Genomic DNA, 18241 nt, shown 5'->3' with positions numbered 1-18241 from the left:
AAGATGGCGAGGTGCAGTCACCTTTGACGGTATTCCAGAGGTAATGTGGAAGATTGTCACAATAAATAAAGATAGCGAGGCACTGTTACGTTCAGATGGCGTTCACGAGGCACTATGTAGGTCATCACACGAACTACAATAACAAATCAATTACTTCAGAGACGTGTGTTTGACGGTGTAAAATATGCTTTCTAACTCTTTTATCTGTTTAACTAACGCTAGTATGCAGGTATCGGCGTTACAAGAATGATTTAGGATCACAAAACCTTCTGAATCATTCTCCGTCCTTATCGCTACTTTGACTTTTGTTTTCAAAGTTAAGTATCTCTAAACTGAGTCAAAGTGGGGGCTTCTGTAGAGACCTGATTGTGTCTCCCCAAAAACTGAAACTAGTGATGAGTACCTTTCCTTGTCATTCAATATCGAACAAGGTGAAATGTTTAAGTGTCTCGTGAATTCTTCTGTTTTCTTATAAAATAATTCATTTCTGTTTTCGAAAATCATTCATTTCATATCGTATTTATGAAAAATGTGCAATCCATTTTAGTTTGGTCCATAATATGGGTCCAATGATTGTGTAGTTGAATGGGATTTTAAAAGACCTTTCTAACGTTAAATTATAAGTCCAATTCCAAGTTATAATGAGGAAGTTTTGGCCAAAATACTAAACTTGGTCCTAAATGAGTTTTATGGATGGCCCAATGATCATGTGGAGGGTCCATTAATTATAATTGTATTCCTAAAGTCATTAGGATTTATCCTAATCTTCTATAATCTTTTAGAAGGTTATTTTGAGTTCTAAGGGGATTAGGATTATAATTATCATTGATTTTGAAAAGATAAAGAATTCTATTTGGGATAAAACAAGTGTTTTTAAAAGAGTAAATCCGGTTTGATTAAAGATAATTACGGACTCTAAATAACCTAATTTGATTTGGAGAAGGACTCCGTACGGAAACCTATCGTACAGCAACCATGCGACGCGATGGGCTTATCGCCATGCGATAGAGCTATCGCGTCACGATAGTCCTGTCGCGTCGTGATAAAGCTAGTTTTACTCCAAGTCGAATTCTGAATCTTTTCTATCGTTTTTCGGTCAATTTTTCTCTATAAATAGGGTCCTTTTCCTCCGTTTTGAAATCATCAACTATCATCTATTCTTTCCTTCTCTCTCTAAGCTAAAGATTATTCTTTATCTCTCTTGATTCTAAGCCTAGCCTTTTCAAAATATACCATATATACGTCCATCACGAGAGTCGAATACCCACAACCAAGCTCGAAGTTGCCTTATACCTCAACGTGAAAGGTTGATAGTTCTGAGGGTTTGGTCCCAAATCTAATTCATATTATTTATCATTGTTTGATTTAATATTTTCATTGAGGTTATTAACGTGTGTTTTTTTTTATAGAAAGAGGTACGAGGCTTCAAAGTGAATAATTCAATTGCTCTATTTCTTTAGAAATCATGCTTAGATTGTTTTATTGCTTTCTAGTATCATGTTAGGTATAAATCTTTGATTTTTATTGTTTAGTGACATGCTAGGATTTGTTATAAATAATGTTAGTATCATGCCTAGCATCTTGCTAATATTATTATGCTTTGATGAGATTATTATTATGATGATGATGATTGTTGTATCAATATTATGTTGCTTGATATATCATTGATATTGCTTGATCACGTCCTCTCTTGTAGGTTTAAAGGGAATTTGTACTTGAAATCACACTTAATAAGATAATTAATAATTTTATTTAGGCTAATATGATTTTAATTAAAGTGATCGCCAATACTAGATTTATTTGTGCATTAATAATCAACCAACATAGATTAAACAGGTTTAAGATCAATATATTGATCGTATGTTGATCGAAGAGCGCACATGAATATGAGAAGTACAAAGTAGAGGCCTATTTAGGGCAAGTTCAATCTCTTTTAGGTTGAATTTGTACCTTCATCCCCAAATATCAGTCATGGTTTGAGACCACTATGGAGTTAGCGATCTCTGTGATCGTGAATGGTTTAAAAGTTCCTAAAACTTGTTGGCGGCTCTTTTTCTCTAGCTTCTTTGGACGCCACCATGCATTAATGCAAGATCATAATGGGGCTAAAATTTGGGATGCTTGAAATAGTCCCTATAGGCGCAATGTTAAGAAGTTTCGAAGGAAATGGGGGCTGGGAATGGGTTAGATAGAAATGAGTGTGTTAAGTAAATGGGTGCGATCATACCAGCACTATACACCAGATTCCATCAGAACTCCGCATTTAAGCGTGCTTGGGCGAGATTAGTACTAAGATGGGTAACCTACTGGGAAGTCCTCGTGGTGCACCCCTTTTTCCCTAAATTTTGAATTTTTTTTTTGTTTTTTATTATTTGAGGTGGGATATGGTGTGCAAAGCGTAGATCTCGAAAAAATGAATAATTTGACAAAGCAAATTGCTCAATTAGGACGACCGGGCGAAAAGTTACGAATTTTCGAAGGAAATAGGGGCTTGGAAAGGGTTATATAGAAATGAGCGCGTTAAGTAAATGGGAGCAATCATACCAACATTAATTCACCGAATCCCCTCAAAACATTGCAATTAAGTGTGTTTGAGCGAGAGTAGTACTAAGATGGGTGACCTCCTAGGAAGTTACAAAGTTTCGAAGGAAATTACCACAGGGAATGGGTTATATAGAATTAAGAGCATTAGGTAAATGGGAGCGACCATACCAGCATTAATGCACCGTATCCCCTCAAAACTCCACAGTTAAGCGTAGTTTAGCGTGAGTAGTACTAGGGTAGGTGACCTCGTGGGAAGTTCTCGAGTTGCACCCCTTTTTTTGCCAAAAATTGAAGTTTTTTTCGTTTTTTATAATTTTGAGGTGGGATATGGTGTTTAAGGCGTAGATTTCGAAAAATGACTAATTTGAGAAAGAAAATGCCCAATTAGGATCACCGGGCGCAATGTTCCGAAGTTTTGAAGGAAATAAGGGCTAAGAATGGGTTATATAGAAATGATCATGTTAAGTAAATGGGTGTGATCATACCAGTACTAATGCACCGGATCCCACCAGAACTGCACAATTAAGCGTGCTTGGGTGAGAGTAGTACTAGGATAGGTGACCTCCTGGAAAGTTCTCGAGTTGCACCCCTTTTTTCGCCAAATTTTGAATTTTTTTTGTTTTTTATTATTTTGAGGTGGGAAATGGTGTGAAAAGCGTAGATCTCGAAAGAATGAACAATTTGAAAAAACAAACTGCTCAATTAGGACAATCGGGCGAAAAATTACGAATTTTCGAAGGAAATGGGGGCTTGGAAAGGGTTGTATAGAAATGAGAGTGTTAAGTAAATGTGAACGATCATACCGACGTTAATTCACCGGATCCCCTCAAAACATTGCAATTAAGCGTGTTTTAGCGAGACTAGTACTAGGATGGGTGACCTCCTGGGAATTCCTCGTGCTGTATCCATTTTTTGGCCAAAATTTGAATTTTTTTTTCGTTTTTCATTATTTTGAGGTGGAATATAGTGTGCAAAGTGTAGATCTCGAAAAATGACTAATTTGAAAAAAAATGCTCAATTAGGATGACCGGGTGCAAAGTTACGAAGTTTCGAAGGAAATAACGGTTGGAATAGGTTATATAGAAGTTAACGCGTTAATTAAATGGGTAAGATTATTCCAGCACTAATGCACCGGATCGTATCAGAACTCCGCAATTAAGCTTGCTTGGGCGGGAGTAGTACTAGGATGGGTGACTACTTGGGAAGTCCTCGTGTTGCACCCCTTTTATTGCCAAATTTTGAATTTTTTTTTAGTTTTTTATTATTTTGAGGTGGGACTTTGTGTGAAAAGCGTAGATCTCGAAAAAATGACCAATTTGAAAAAACAAATTGCTCAATTAGGACGACTGGGCGCAAAGTTACGAAGTTTCGAAGGAAATGACGGTTGGGAATGGGTTATATAAAAATGAGCGCGTTAAGTAAATGGGTGCGATCATACCAGTACTAATGCACCGGATCCCATCAGAGCTGCGCAGTTAAGCGTGCTTGGGCGAGAGTAGTACTAGGATAGGTGACCTCCTGGGAAGTTTTCGAGTTGCACTCCTTTTTTGGCCAAATTTTGAATTTTTTTTCGTTTTTAATTATTTTGAGGTGGGAAATGGTGTGAAAAGCGTAGATCTCGAAAAAATGACCAATTTGAAAAAAAATTACTCAATTAGGATGACAAGGCGCACAGTAATGAAGTTTCGAAGGAAATGGGGGCTTGGAATGGGTTATATATAAATGATTGCCTTAAGTAAATAGATGCGATCATACTAGAACCAATGCACCAAATCCTATCAGAACTCCGCAGTTAAGTGTGTTTGAGCGAAAGTACTATTAGGATGGGTGACCTCCTGGGAAGTCCTCGTGTTCTACCCCTTTTTTCTCAAAATTTTATATTTTTTTTTTCTTTTTATATTGTTTTAAGGTTTGATATGGTGTGCAAAGCGTAGATCTCGAAAAAATGAACAATTTGAAAAAAAATGTTCAATTAGGACGACCCGGCGCAAAGATACAACTTTCGAAGGAAATGAGGATTTAGAAATGGGTGCGATCATGCCAGCACTAACTGACCGGATCCCATCAGAACTCCGCAGTTAAGCGTACTTGGGCGAGAGTAGTACTAGGATGCGTGACCTTCTGGAAGTCCTCGTGTTGCACCCCTTTTTTGGCCAAATTTTGATTTTTTTTTTGTTTTTTATTATTTTGTTGTGGGATATGGTTTGCAAAGCGTAGATCTCAAAAAAATGACTAATTTAAAAAAAAAAATTGCTCAATTAGGACGACCAGGCGCAAAAGTACGAAGTTTCGAAGGAAATGGGGGCCGAAAATGGGTTATATAGAAATGAGTGCGTTAGTGAATGGGTGTGATTATACCAGCACTAATGCACTGGATCTCATTAGGACTCCGTAATTAAGTTTGCTTAGGCAGGAGTAGTACTAGGATGGGTGAGCTCTTGGGAAGTCCTCGTGTTGCACCCCTTTTATCGCCAAATTTTGAATTTTTTTTCGTTTTATATTATTTTGAGGTGGGATATGTTGTGAAAAGTGTAGATCTTGAAAAAATAACCAATTTGAAAAAACAAATTGCTCAATTAGGACGATCGGGTGCAAAGTTAAGAAGTTTAGAAGGAAATGGTGGCTTGTAGACACCTGATTGTGTCTCCCCAAAAACCAAACCCAGTGATGAATGTCTTTCACCTCATTTATTATGGAACGAGGTGAAATGTGAAGGAGTCTCGTGATGCACTTGTTTTTACTAAAAATACTTCTTTCTGTTTTCCAAAATATTTCTTTTCGTACCCTGTTTATGAAAAAGTCCAGTCCAATTTAGTTTTTTCCATGATATGAGACTAATAGTGTAGTTGGATGGGGCTCGAAAAGAGCTTTCCAACGATATATTATAAGCCCAATTCCAATGAATAATGAGGAAATTATTGTCAAAATACTAAACTAGGACCAAAATAAATTTTATATACGGCCCAATGATCAAGTGGAGGGCCCATTAATTGTTATTCCTAAAGTTATTAGGATTGATTTTAATCTTGTAGGATAATTTAGAAGGTTCTTTTAAATTCTAGTGGAATTAGGATTAATAATTATACTTTTATTTTATTTTATTTTTGATTTTTATTTGGAATAAAATAAGTGTTTTAATGATAAAACTGATTTTAATTGTGATAATTATGGAGTCTAATTACCTAATTATATTGGGAAAAGGACTCCGTACAACATTTTTATCATATCCGCGCCATCGCGCTGCGAGGATTCTATCGCATCATGATAGGTCTATCGCGTCGCGATAGCTCTGTTGCATCGCGATGGGAGCAGTTTTACACCAAGTCGATTTTAAACTCTTTTCTATCGTTTCCGAATGTTTTTCTCTATAAATAGGGTCGTATTTCCCCGTTTTCAATCATCAACAACCATCTTTCTCTTCTCTCTTTAAGCTAGAAGCTTATTCTTTCTTTCTCTCTCTTGATTTCTAAGCCTAGCCTTTTCTATACACAATACCGCATTCACGAGTCTTAGATGCACATAACCAAGCTCGAAGTTGCCTTCGCCCTGGACGTGAAAGGTTGATAATTTATGAGGGTTTGGTCCCAAATCCCTATTTCAATTATTTAAATTAATTGTTGGATTTAATATTTTTATTGAAGTTTACTAAAGTGTGTATTCTTTTGATAGAAAGAGATACAAGGAAACAAAGTGAGTAATTCAATTTCTATATTTCTTTAGAAAGCATGCTTAGATTATTTTATTTCCTAGTATCATGTTAGGATGTTTTTTTATTGCTTTCTAGTATCATGTTTACGTTGCTTCCTGTTTTCTTATATCATGTTAGTATCATGTTAGGGTAAAAGTTTTTATCTTTAATGTTTAGTGACATGCTAGGATTTGTTATTAATCATGTTAGTATCATGCCTAGGATCTTGCTAATGATATTGTTATGCTTTATTTGTTGTATCAATATTATTATGTTGCTTGATATATTATTGTTATTGCTCTATCACGCCTTTTATGCAGGTTTAAAGGGAATTTGTACCTGAAATAACGCTTAATAAGATAATTAATAATTTTATTTAGGCTAATATGATTTTAATTCAAGTGATCGCCAAATAGTTTTGTTCGTGCATTAATATTCAATTAACATAGATTAAACAGGTTTAGGATCAATATAATGATTGCATGTTAGTCAGAAAGCGTACATGACTATGAAAAGAATAAAGTAGAGGTCTATTTTATGGCGGGTTCAATCTCTTTTAGGTTGTGTACCTTCATCCCCGAATATCAAGTCATGGTTCTAGACCACTATGGAGATAGCGATCTCTAGGATCGTGAAGGGGTGTAACCTTCATCCTGTGAACGGTTTACAAGTTCCTAAAGCTTATTGGCGACTCTTTTGCTTTAGCTTCCTTCCCTTTGGACACCACCATGCTTAATTGTATGATCATAGTGGGGCTCAAGTGTAGGATGCTTTAAATATTCCCTACAGTTTTTGGCGACTCCGCTGGGGAGGATTTCTATTTTAATTCCTAAAATTTATTTTTGCAATAATTTAGAATGAGTGGATGAGACTCGAAGAGATCTAAGTATTCATGTGCGTAATTTTGAATGACATTATTGACATAAGCATAAAAAGGTCCGCATTGGATAGACCATCCGTAATGCGTCAAAAACATAGGCTTTTTACACATAGGAAATTTGGGAAATATCTTTCACAACTAGAATCAAAAAAACGCTACGAAAACTGGAAAATTCTAAGAAAACAGAAAGCTGTTGAGGCATGTAGGAACTAGTGCTGAGAAAACAGTACCCATCCCAGTGCGATGGCTCTGTCGCGATGCTATAGCAATATCGCGACGCGACAGGGCCATCTCTTCGCGATGGTCCCTGTTGTCTCGCGCCAAGTTCTTCCAATACTAAGCCAGAAATCTGCCTTCTTTCTTTGACCGGTTCTAGTACTGTTTGCTCGAATTTACTTCCTGATTGAGTTTTTCCCTCTTTTTTGAACCCATATGTGTTCTACATATGGCTATAAACCTCTAGGAATTCACGCTCCATCTACCCAATAAAAACGCTCATTGCAACAAAGGGTACATCCGAGTTTGTGAATTCACCAAACCATGGAAACAAGTTTAACTTGTGAGGTCCCATCCATATGCGCGAACCCTTCCAAAGGTAAGGCTTCCGCGTGATGCATCCGGACTCATAACCATGGACTCCTCTTTTGACTAACCTTTTCCTTGAACTTTAGATAACTAGAGCCATGGTTAGGTTGCAAACTCATTGCATCATATTGTGCTTATTTAACTATTTGTGCATTTTTTGCTTGTGCATAATCTATGTGTGTTTACATTAACTGTTTTTTTGACTTGTGTATAAGTCTAAATAAACTAATTAATGACTAAAGGACTTTAATTACTTAATTAATTAATTAATTAATTAATATTGGTAATTAAAGTCTAATAAATGGACTTAATTAGTACGACTATAGACATGCCCTTTTAAGGTAAAACACTAGAAACAGGCCCAGACTCACGTTTTAGTAATGACGCGAAGATTTGACCAGTGGTGCGACACGCAAGTCTCCATCGCGACGCGATAGCAATATAGCACCGCGATGGCTCTAGCGCGCTGCGATAGTCCCATTGCCTTTGCGATGGTCTAGTTTTTCTGCCCGAGTCTAATTAATCAATTTATTAATAGCTAAAGCCATATTTAGTCCTTAATTGAATCTAGGCACATAGTCCCATGGTCTTACACAAGTGTCAAAGCATGTCACTTTCACTCACTTTTTAAGCACACACTTTGTCTATGTGTTTCACCATGACCATGTCTAGAGAGTCTTGTGTGCGCGTGTTTTCCGTCATTTTTTTAGGGAGGTAAGTCAGATATTAATCCTCCCAAAATAACCATGTTTTTTGAACCCCATACTTGATTCCCAAAAATATGCACCCTATTTTTTGCTTTTGCTTTTAAAACTAATAAAGTCAAAGTCAATTTGACTCAAGTCATTAAGTCAAAAATGGTTTAATATTTACAGTGCTTGGTCAAGAAAGGAAGGGGGACTAATCAAAGACAACACTTTCGTCCAAGTCTTACTTTTTTATAAACCGTTTCGACAAAGAAGAAAGGCTAAGAAGAAAATGGCGTATGAGGATGAAGTTAATGAACTAAGGCAAAACATGGCTAGCTTGAGCGAGATGTTCAAAACTCTCGCTCTTCAAGTAAATAACCCTGCGAAACAACAACAGCTTGAGCGAATGGAAGAAAGCTTGAGAAAAATCTCCAATGACTACAAGTTTCAAGGGATTAGCTCACAAGGGGTCTCGATGGACAATGAATTTCTTCCACAGAAACTCAATGCCAATGACATCCCTAGATTCTAGCCAACTGACAACCCTTTCTTTCATTTAAGAGCTTTTGAAACAATAATGAATATTAAGGGAATTGATATGAAAGCTTTCCATTCGTTGTTCTCACTATCTTTAGAAACCGTTTGTCAACAATGGTTTTTTACCCTTGATAAAGAGAATATCTCCTCTTGGGATTCTTTAACAAACGCTTTCATTAATAGATACAAGTGCAACATTCAAGTTGAAACTGACCATAAGGAACTTGAGACGTTGAAACAAAAAGAGAATGAAGGATTCACTTCCTTCTTCAACAAGTGGAAGGAAACTTCTGCTAAAATGGTTGAAGTGCCTACTGAAAAGGAATCTGTGAGGTTATTCATCAAAAACCTCCAAGAAAAGTACTCAAAACATATAAAATACCAAAGCAATTTGAGTACTTTCAAGGCTTTCTATGACATATGAATTGATATCGAAGACGACCATGTAAAACAAAAAGCTGCTAGCAACTCCAACAGTGGCTGGAAAGGAAAAAAGGACGACAATCCTTCTTCTTCCAAAACTACCCACTCAAACAATGTTGGCAGCTTTAACCTGAATGAGGTCCTAGCCATGAACAATCAAGGACAAAAGAAACCATTTAGGAGAAACTTCACACCTATTGGCATGAGTTATGACATAGCATTTGATCGCCTTCATGCTAAAGGTCTCATAACTCCTATTGGACCATTTGGAGATCCACCAGTCAAAAAGAGGACTGCTAGTTGGAACCCCAATGCACATTGCAAGTACCACCGAGGCAAGGGCCATCTCACTGAGAACTGTTGAAAGTTAAAAGAAGCTATTCAAGATCTAATCTATTGAAGAAGAGGAAAAAGCCAAGTATCAATAGTGCTCAACTTTCAAACTCCTTGGAAATTTCTGACGAAACTCATCACTCCTCATCAAACCAATCGAAGAAACTCATGCTATTGAAGAAGAGGAGGAAACCTTTTTTGATGCCATGAGCGATTACCCCACTGGAGAACAACCTCCCACTAAAGAGGAGGTATGGCTCCTCATAAACTCAATGAAGGAATAAAAATACCTATGCCGCGAGGCCGTTCAAAACAAGCGTGTCATTGAAGAAATGATGCCCACAAAGATTACTAAAAGAAAGGCATTTTCTTTTAATGTAGTCGAACCACCTCTAAAGAATAATAAGGCATACACACCTATTGGGACTTCATATGCAAACATGTTCCAAATGCTCTTCGAGAATGGGAAGATCAAACCTCTCGATCCAAGTCCATTTGAATCACTGAAAAGGATAGATAGATTTTACTGTTCATACCATCAATCAGGAGGACATAGCATAGAACACTGTTTTAAATTCAAGGACTTAGTCTAAGGATTAATTGACAGTAAAAAAAATGGTTCAAATTCAACCAGAAAAGGATGTTAGCATCAATGGAGTGTAGGAATGTGATGATGAGGATGTTTACCTCAAAGATATAGAAGAAACTCCACTTTCCTCAATTTATTCGGTTGATGATATTTGGGATGCAGAAGACACCTCTATTGACGTCCTCACAAGATTAGGGATAATGTAACATCCCATCATGAAGCAACCCATTCCTACCACTCAACAAGCCCCCAACCCAATTATAGAAGACAACGGTGTTGTCAAACAATTGAAAAAGACTAAGGTAGAAATGAACGTATGAAAACTCCTAGCTACATCCCACGAGCATAGGCTCGTAGTTAATGATACCTTAGCTAAGGTAGGGATAGATTCAAAAACCTCACCTGAAGGTTTAGCTAACTTCCTTACTAGTGATCTTCCTAGTCCCATCAAATTAATCACCTTTTCTAACAAGGATCTACCTCCTGAAGGTGATAAGCATAATAAAGCTTTGAATCTCACAGTGGTTTGTAGAAGAATAAATGTTCTAATGAACCTCGTGGATAATGGATCGACAATGAATGTTTGCCCACTTCGAATCGCGAGAATGTTAGGAACAAGAGATGAGGATTTGTCCCATCAACACAAGGCATAAGAGCTTATGATAGCACTCGTCGTCAAGCTCTTGGGACTATTACTATGAATGTCACGACAGGAGTTATTGGGCATGTTACCACTTTTCAAGTGGTAGATATTAAAGCCTCTTTCAACCTATTGTTGGGACACCCTTGGCTTCACGACCTTAAGGTCGTCCCTTCATCCCTTCATCAACAAGTCAAGGCTATAGTTCAAGGAGTTCCTGTCACAATCGATGCTTCCCCTATGAGGATCAAAGAAATTGATAAAACACTCATAAATGTGGAGCATGATGAGAATGATGAAGACTTATGGGGCTTCAATGGCGAAGAGGTCTATTTCATCAAGGAAGAAGAAAAGACCCCTCTTCGCTACGACCTCCATTCGAACATGATAGTCAATGGCATTCTCAGAAAACAAGGACACTTTCCTGGAATGAGTCTAGGAAAGAAAAAGGGAGTAGCGACGCAAATGGGATTGCCTGGCCTTCCTAAATTAGATAATTTTGGACTTGGTTCCAAACCGACTCCGAAAGACTATAAGCAAGCCCGGGAAAAGACTAATGCACGGAAAAATGCTCGTACACAAAAGAAAGCCATCCCAATGGATCATCACCCTCTCACCTTAAATGGAAAATTCATAAAAGAGGGGGAAGATTATCCATGCTACGAGTTTCCTGAGCCCTTTTTCAAAGATGGGGTAAGACAACTAGGGTTTGAAATCTTTTTGGATTGCAACTTCCTAGATGAGATCCTAACTTCCATTCACAAGGAGAAAGCACCCACATGCTTTAACTTTATTGTCATGGGACTCCTCTTTGGCTATGAAAAGAATGAGCATACACGTATTGATGACAACTCCGCGCTTATCCAACCAGTGATACAAAGTGAAAACTTTGATCCCATGAAGCTCATTACTCCGGTAGAAGGATTGGTCCCAGGATAGCAAAAGAATGTGAAGGTGACTACACCAAGTGGAAGAAAGATCCCCATAACAACAGGACAAGGACTAATTTTCAATGACTCTGAATCGTATGAGTCTGTGTCCGATTCTGAATTCAAGTCTTATGTAGTTGAGTCTTCTAAACCTTCTATAGTTGTGTCTCCTTCTATCCCTTCTAGTTCAAAACCTACTCCTAGGATAGTTAGTACTCAAGTCCCAACGGACGTTTCTTTATTTGATGGAATGATTTCCGAGTTCAATAATATGTCTTTATTCGCTTACTTCTCGTGTCATTCTTTCACCTAGGATGACGAGCATTGCTTAACTAACAATGAAAGTGACAAAGAAATAACTAAAGCAATGGAAACACTTGAAAATAAAACACCAGTAATTGAAGACACCGAAATAGTTGATATCTTAAAAGATCCCACCATTAAAAGAGAAGTTAAAATTGGTTTAACTCTTAACAAAGAAGAAAGAACTGATTTAATTAATCTACTAAGAGTATTCATTGATGTGTTTGCTTGGTCATACGAAGATATGGCAGGAATAAACAGAGAAATATCTCAACACACAATACCACTAATTCCAGGAATGAAACCTGTAAAACAGAAGTTTCGTCGAATTAAACCCGACGTAGCTCTTAAGAAAAGAGGAAGTTCAAAAACAAATAACTATAGGTTTTATCAAGGTATCCAAATACCTCGAGTAGGTCGCAAATGTGGTACTAGTTCCTAAGAAAGGTGGAAGGGTAAGAATGTGTGTCGACTACAGATATCTAAATAAGGCAAGTCCAAAGGACGACTTCCCATTACCACACATCGACGTTTTAGTAGATAACACAGCGAATCATGCACTTCTCTCGTTTATGGATGGGTACGCAGGGTACAACCAAATTCTCATGGCTGAAGAAGACATGGAAAAGACTACATTCATAACACCTTGGTGCACTAACTGTTACGCGGTGATGCCATTCGGGTTGAAAAACGCGGGTGCCACTTACCAAAGAGCAGCGACTGCGTTACTCCACAACATGATGCTTAAAGAGGTTAAAGTGTATGTGGACGACATGATTGTAAAATCAAAGGACCGTCTAGGACATCAAATCGCCTTAAGAAAATTCTTCGAAAGGCTAAGGAAATACAACATGAGGTTAAATCCAGCCAAGTGTGCTTTTGGAGCCACCTCAGGAAAACTCTTAGGTTATGTCATTAGCTTTAAAGGAATAGAGATAGATCCTACCAAGATCTAAGCAATCATGTCAATGCCACCGCCCAAGACTGAGAAACAGATTCGAGGGTTTATTAGCCGTTTGCAATACATAAGTAGGTTCATATCATAGCTAACTACAATATGTAAACAATATTTTAGAAACTCAAAAGGAATGTACAAGAAATATGGGATGATGAGTGTCAAAAAGTCTTTGATAAGATCAAAGCCTATCTCGCTAATCCTCCAGTATTAGCGCCAGTGCTTCCAGGCATCCCTCTTTGATTGTACCTAACAGTCACTAAAGAAACAATAGGAGCTATGCTTGCACAAGAAGTAGAAGGTAAAGAAGCACCATCTACTACTTAAGTAAAAAGATGCTCGAGTATGATGTACGCTACACACCGCTTGAGAAAATGTGCCTCGCATTGGTGGGGGCCACAACCAAGCAAAGACACTACATGCTCATCCATACGGTCTATATAGTATCTCGAATGGACCCACTTAAGTATCTCTTTGAGAAATCTACACTCAACGGGCGAATATCTAGATGGATAGTCAACTTAGCCTAGTTCGACGTAAGGGTTATGCCTCAAAATCCATTAAAGGATAAGTGTTCTAGGACTTCTTAGCGAACTTTCCAATAAAATATTCGACACCAATGCATGAGAACGATTTCCCAGACGAAGATTTGATGGTTACGGAAGATGATACTTGGACATTATACTTCGACAGAGCCTCCAACCAAAAAGGATGTGGTGTAGTGGTATTATTGGTATCACCTAAAGAAGAACATGTCCTAATCTCAATAAAGTTAGATTTCGACGTCACCAACAATGCTACAGAATATGAAGCATGCGTGGTAGGCCTCGAAACAGCTTTGGCATTGGGAGTAAAGAAACTTCGAATATTCGAAGATTCTTCTTTAATCATCAACCAGATTTCCTAAAGATGGAAAGTAAGGAGTGAAAGCTTGGCTCCTTACCAAACATATCTGGAAAATCTTACCGATAAACTCGAAAAGGTAGAATACACATATCTACCAAGAGAAGAAAATCAATTTGCTGATGCCTTGACAAGACTAGCCTCGATGGTTAGAATTCCTAAGGAAATTGAGCAAATGCCTCTAACAATAGAAAAAAGGCATAAACCATCTTACATCCAAGCTATAGAAGATGATAATGTAATTAAGAAGAAGAACAGGAGGAGGAGGAACCTTGGTACACTAACATCCTCAATTATGTTACTAAAGGAGAATATCCACTTCACGCTGACAAAAGAGCAAAACCAGCTCTAAGACTTTTGGCTTCCCAATATGTGCTCATAAATGATGAGTTACATAAAAGGGTACCTAAAGGTAAGGCTCTCATGCGTAGGCGAAAAGGAAGCTCAAAGGGCAATGAGGATAATGCTAGTCGAAAAGATAATGCGCCAAGGATATTATTGGACTACCATGAATAGGGATTGCCATCAATATGTAAAAAGATGCCCTAAATGACAAATATACACTAATTTGAAACATGTTCCTCCATCTCTTCACTATACTTATACATCACCATGGCCCTTCTAAACATGGGGAATAGACATTATTGGAAAAATCAGCCCTCCTAGAACAGGAGGCCATGTATATATTCTTATAGCAATTGATCACTTTACAAAATGGGTTGAAGCAGCATCATATGCAAAACTCACCGCAAAGCATGTATCACTCTTTATCGAGAGGAACATTATATGTCTATATGGAGTCCCACACGAAATGATAAGTGACAATGGAACTCATTTTCAAGCAGAATGTGAAGAATTGCTTCAAAAATATGGCATTCAACGTCATCACTCTTCCCCATATAGGCTTCAAGCAATGGCGCAATAGAAGCAGCCAACAAGAACTTAAAAACTATTACCGAAAAAATGACAGAACACTACAAAGATTTACCTGACAAACTCCATTTCGCTCTTTGGGGTTATCGCACGTCAATTTGTTCATCCACAGGAAATACGCCATTTTCCTTAGTCCATGGAATGGATGTCGTACAACCTGCAGAACTGGAAATACCTTCCTTACGCATCGCGTTGGAAGGTAAACTCGATGAAGTTAAATGGACTAGAGCGAGATATGAAGAGCTAATTCTACTCGATGAAAAACGACTAGAGGCTCTACATCATACTCAGTGCTATCAAACTTGCATGGCTAGACAATTTAATAAGAAGGTCAGGCAGAAAACATCAAATTAGGAGACTTGGTGTTAAAAGCATTAAGGAAAATTGTTCTAGATCCAAGGGGCAAATTTAGGCCTAATTGGTCTGGACCATACATTGTCAAAACTATCCTATCAGGAGGTGCCGCAAAACTAATGATATAGATGGTAATGTGTTCTAAAATATGACAAATCTTTAACAACTTAAGAAATTCTACCCATGATAACTTGAGTAGTATACTCAAAAGAGCTACGTTTGGCCTGATTCCTAAGGAAAGGATATGTAGGCAACCCTTTACGGGGTGCGACCACTTTCATTTTTACAAAATCTCGCACTTCTTCATCAGCACGCCAAAGGAGAATGAACATCGCGCAAAATTCAAGACCAGCGCAACATGAAAGGTCTGTTGCGCCGCGATGGGTTCAAATTTCCAGCACTAGGTGCTTTTTGCTGATTTGGGCATATTTCGGTGTATTTCGGGAACTTTTGACTTCCGTACTCGAACTATTTTTGAACTTTATTCAAGTTCTTTTCATTGCTTTAATAAAATAAATATTCTATTTTCAATATAAAAAGTTATTTCAATTTGAAAAGCTGAAAAAATGCATTAATAATTAATAAAGTAAAATTACATTATTGATGGAATTAAAAGAAAGCTTAAAAATAAAATTGACTTGAAAATAAAATAAATGTCTAATAAAGTAGAGCAATGCTCTAATCGGTCTTCTCTTTTCTAGCCCTCTTCCAATTCTTGTCTGCTTCTTCTTCATAGTCCATCTTTTTCACCAATAGGGATCCCTTAGATGATCTACATACAATTTTTGTAGAGATAGTTTCTCCCTTGGCCATTACACCAATCTTCTTTTCAACCCATGCTTTCTTTTCTGTAAAGTCGGCTTTTCTTTTTTCTTTTCCTTCTACAACACTTTTCATCTTAGGTATCATAGGAGTCTTGAATTCAACTCTTGCTCCTAGGCGATCTTTAGGAGGAATTTTCTTATCTCCTAGGAGATCTTTAACGCTAGTTTTTTCTTTAGTCATGTTTCAAACTTTGTTCTTGTCCTTTTAAGATCTACCAAGTAACCACTACTTCACATCTCTAGATAAAGGAGGAGGAGCTTTATGAGTAACAACATCCCACAAAGGTCTAGCACACCAATAGTCCAAATCTTTCTACATCTTATGACACAGGAAATTCATAAGGGCGACGAAGATCCCTAGAAGGAATGGTTTGAGCAATGCCATATTGTCTTCTTACTCTAGAAGGATAGTATAAAAGTTAACTTGGACAAACTTGGAAGATGACAAAAAGGTTGAGTATTGACACCTACCATCTTCTCAATTTTCCACCAAGGAACAACCCATTTAATGGAGAAGTCGCGAGTTTCAAAGATTCTAATCCACTCCCGACGGCCCATCTTTATGGAAAAACGATTTTCCCTTCTTACAAGACAATTTGGTGTATACTTTTCTATGTTGTCAAGAGGGCTAATTAATTCAAGCCTTTCCATTAGCCAAATCTGCAAAAATTCAATACAAATAATTAGTATTACTATACAAAATTAAATATTTTTATTCTGTAATTAAAAATATTGATTTTTTACCTGTAATAAAATTGGAGAACCTCAAATAGGTGCTTTTGGATCCCTTTTTAATTCATCCAAGCTAAGCATAGTTTCTTCAACAATTAAGGGCATTGAATTTCTCCCTGAGTCAATTTGCTCCAAAATTGCTTGACCCTCATGAATATTTCAACTAGTGAGGAGATATTAACTTAACATGCAAAAGAGGAAAGCCCTCCTCTTATAAACATGAAAAGACTCAGATCGTGGTCTGTCAAAATAAAAACGTGCAAACTCTTTTAAATTGATCACATTGACATACACTATATCTTTCAAATCCCTATCCCTAAGGTTAAGAAAACGCTCAAAATCTTTATAGTAATACTCGCTCCCTTAGGAATTACCGCAAGATTTAAAGAAGAAAAGCCAAGAATGGCACCAAATTCTTCCAGTTTAGGGCAAATTTCTTCATCACCTAGTCTAAAGCAATGGGTATTTGAATCCCAATATTCTAAGGCGGTATGAATAAAGTCTATGTCAAGATCTACCCCCTTAATGCCATATAAACCCCCTAAGTGGAAAAACTCAAGCTCTTTCCTCTCCTTATCGGTCAAAGACCGACACAACTCACGAGTAAAATCACTAAAGTTCTTCGCCAAGACTACTTGATTGAAAATTAAAAGCTAAGTGTTTTAATCTGCTCGAATTATGCTGAAATCGACAATTTGGGGGCTATTTATAAACATAAGTTGACGCAAACAAAATCCTGAACGGATTCGGAAATTTAAAATTATCGCGCCGCGAGAGCCTGCTCTTGCCTGCGACGACGCCATGGGTTATGTTAATCGCATTTTTTCCAACTTTGATTCGGATTCGTACTTTGACTTTACGGTTTTCTGTCCTTTCAAAGCCTTATCCAATTCTATCTTTGGCAATTTTCCTTTAAACACTTATCCCATATTGATTATTTTAAGTTTAAATTAATTAAGCTTATTTTTAATCAAACTTCATTTTATTTTTTTATTTTTTCTTTTGGGGGAGAAAGTCGGATACCCTCCATTAGTATTAAAAATGACTGAAATTTTTGCCCAAAAATTTGTCACAATTTTTCACACACTCACATGCACATAAAATGAAAAACAAAATGCAAAAGATAAAACATACATAATAATGACATATATATACAATATGTCTAACTAAAACATAAGTGTCAATAATACAACGCAAATAGCAAAGTCCTATATAGTCAAAAAATAAATAAACACAGGTACATCTAGGATCCCAGAGGATGAATGCCGAAGGTATCGTAAAACTGCAAAGTCCGCGGAGTCACCTCCTGCCCAGCATCAGCCTCTCTAGTCGGAGGAATCGAATGAGTAGGGCCAGCACATCCTGGCTTACTCTGGTGAGGCTCCTGACGAGGCGGCTGC

The 18241-nt window shown here is 37.3% G+C and overlaps 3 non-coding genes and 4 pseudogenes across 3 annotated transcripts; all 7 read left to right on the top strand.

The window, feature by feature from the left end:
* Positions 1-2213: 2213 nt before the first annotated feature.
* On the top strand, positions 2214-2331 carry LOC145580319 (5S ribosomal RNA). The gene has a single exon (XR_014099385.1). It is a non-coding gene; the product is annotated as a 5S ribosomal RNA (ribosomal RNA).
* A 367-nt stretch (positions 2332-2698) lies between these two features.
* Positions 2699-2817, top strand: LOC145580438 (5S ribosomal RNA; annotated as a pseudogene).
* A 198-nt stretch (positions 2818-3015) lies between these two features.
* On the top strand, positions 3016-3134 carry LOC145580379 (5S ribosomal RNA; annotated as a pseudogene).
* Positions 3135-3648: 514 nt separating this feature from the next.
* LOC145580390 (5S ribosomal RNA) lies at positions 3649-3767 on the top strand (annotated as a pseudogene).
* A 201-nt stretch (positions 3768-3968) lies between these two features.
* Positions 3969-4087, top strand: LOC145580539 (5S ribosomal RNA). The gene has a single exon (XR_014099559.1). It is a non-coding gene; the product is annotated as a 5S ribosomal RNA (ribosomal RNA).
* A 484-nt stretch (positions 4088-4571) lies between these two features.
* LOC145580343 (5S ribosomal RNA) lies at positions 4572-4689 on the top strand. The gene has a single exon (XR_014099407.1). It is a non-coding gene; the product is annotated as a 5S ribosomal RNA (ribosomal RNA).
* A 199-nt stretch (positions 4690-4888) lies between these two features.
* LOC145580402 (5S ribosomal RNA) lies at positions 4889-5007 on the top strand (annotated as a pseudogene).
* Positions 5008-18241: the final 13234 nt, after the last annotated feature.

The sequence above is a fragment of the Chenopodium album genome, chromosome 14 (assembly GCF_948465745.1).
Source record: "Chenopodium album chromosome 14, dcCheAlbu1.1, whole genome shotgun sequence".
NCBI lineage: Eukaryota > Viridiplantae > Streptophyta > Magnoliopsida > Caryophyllales > Amaranthaceae > Chenopodium > Chenopodium album.
The sequence above is the reverse complement of the archived record's forward strand: the minus strand, read 5'-3'. Positions and strand labels throughout refer to the sequence as shown.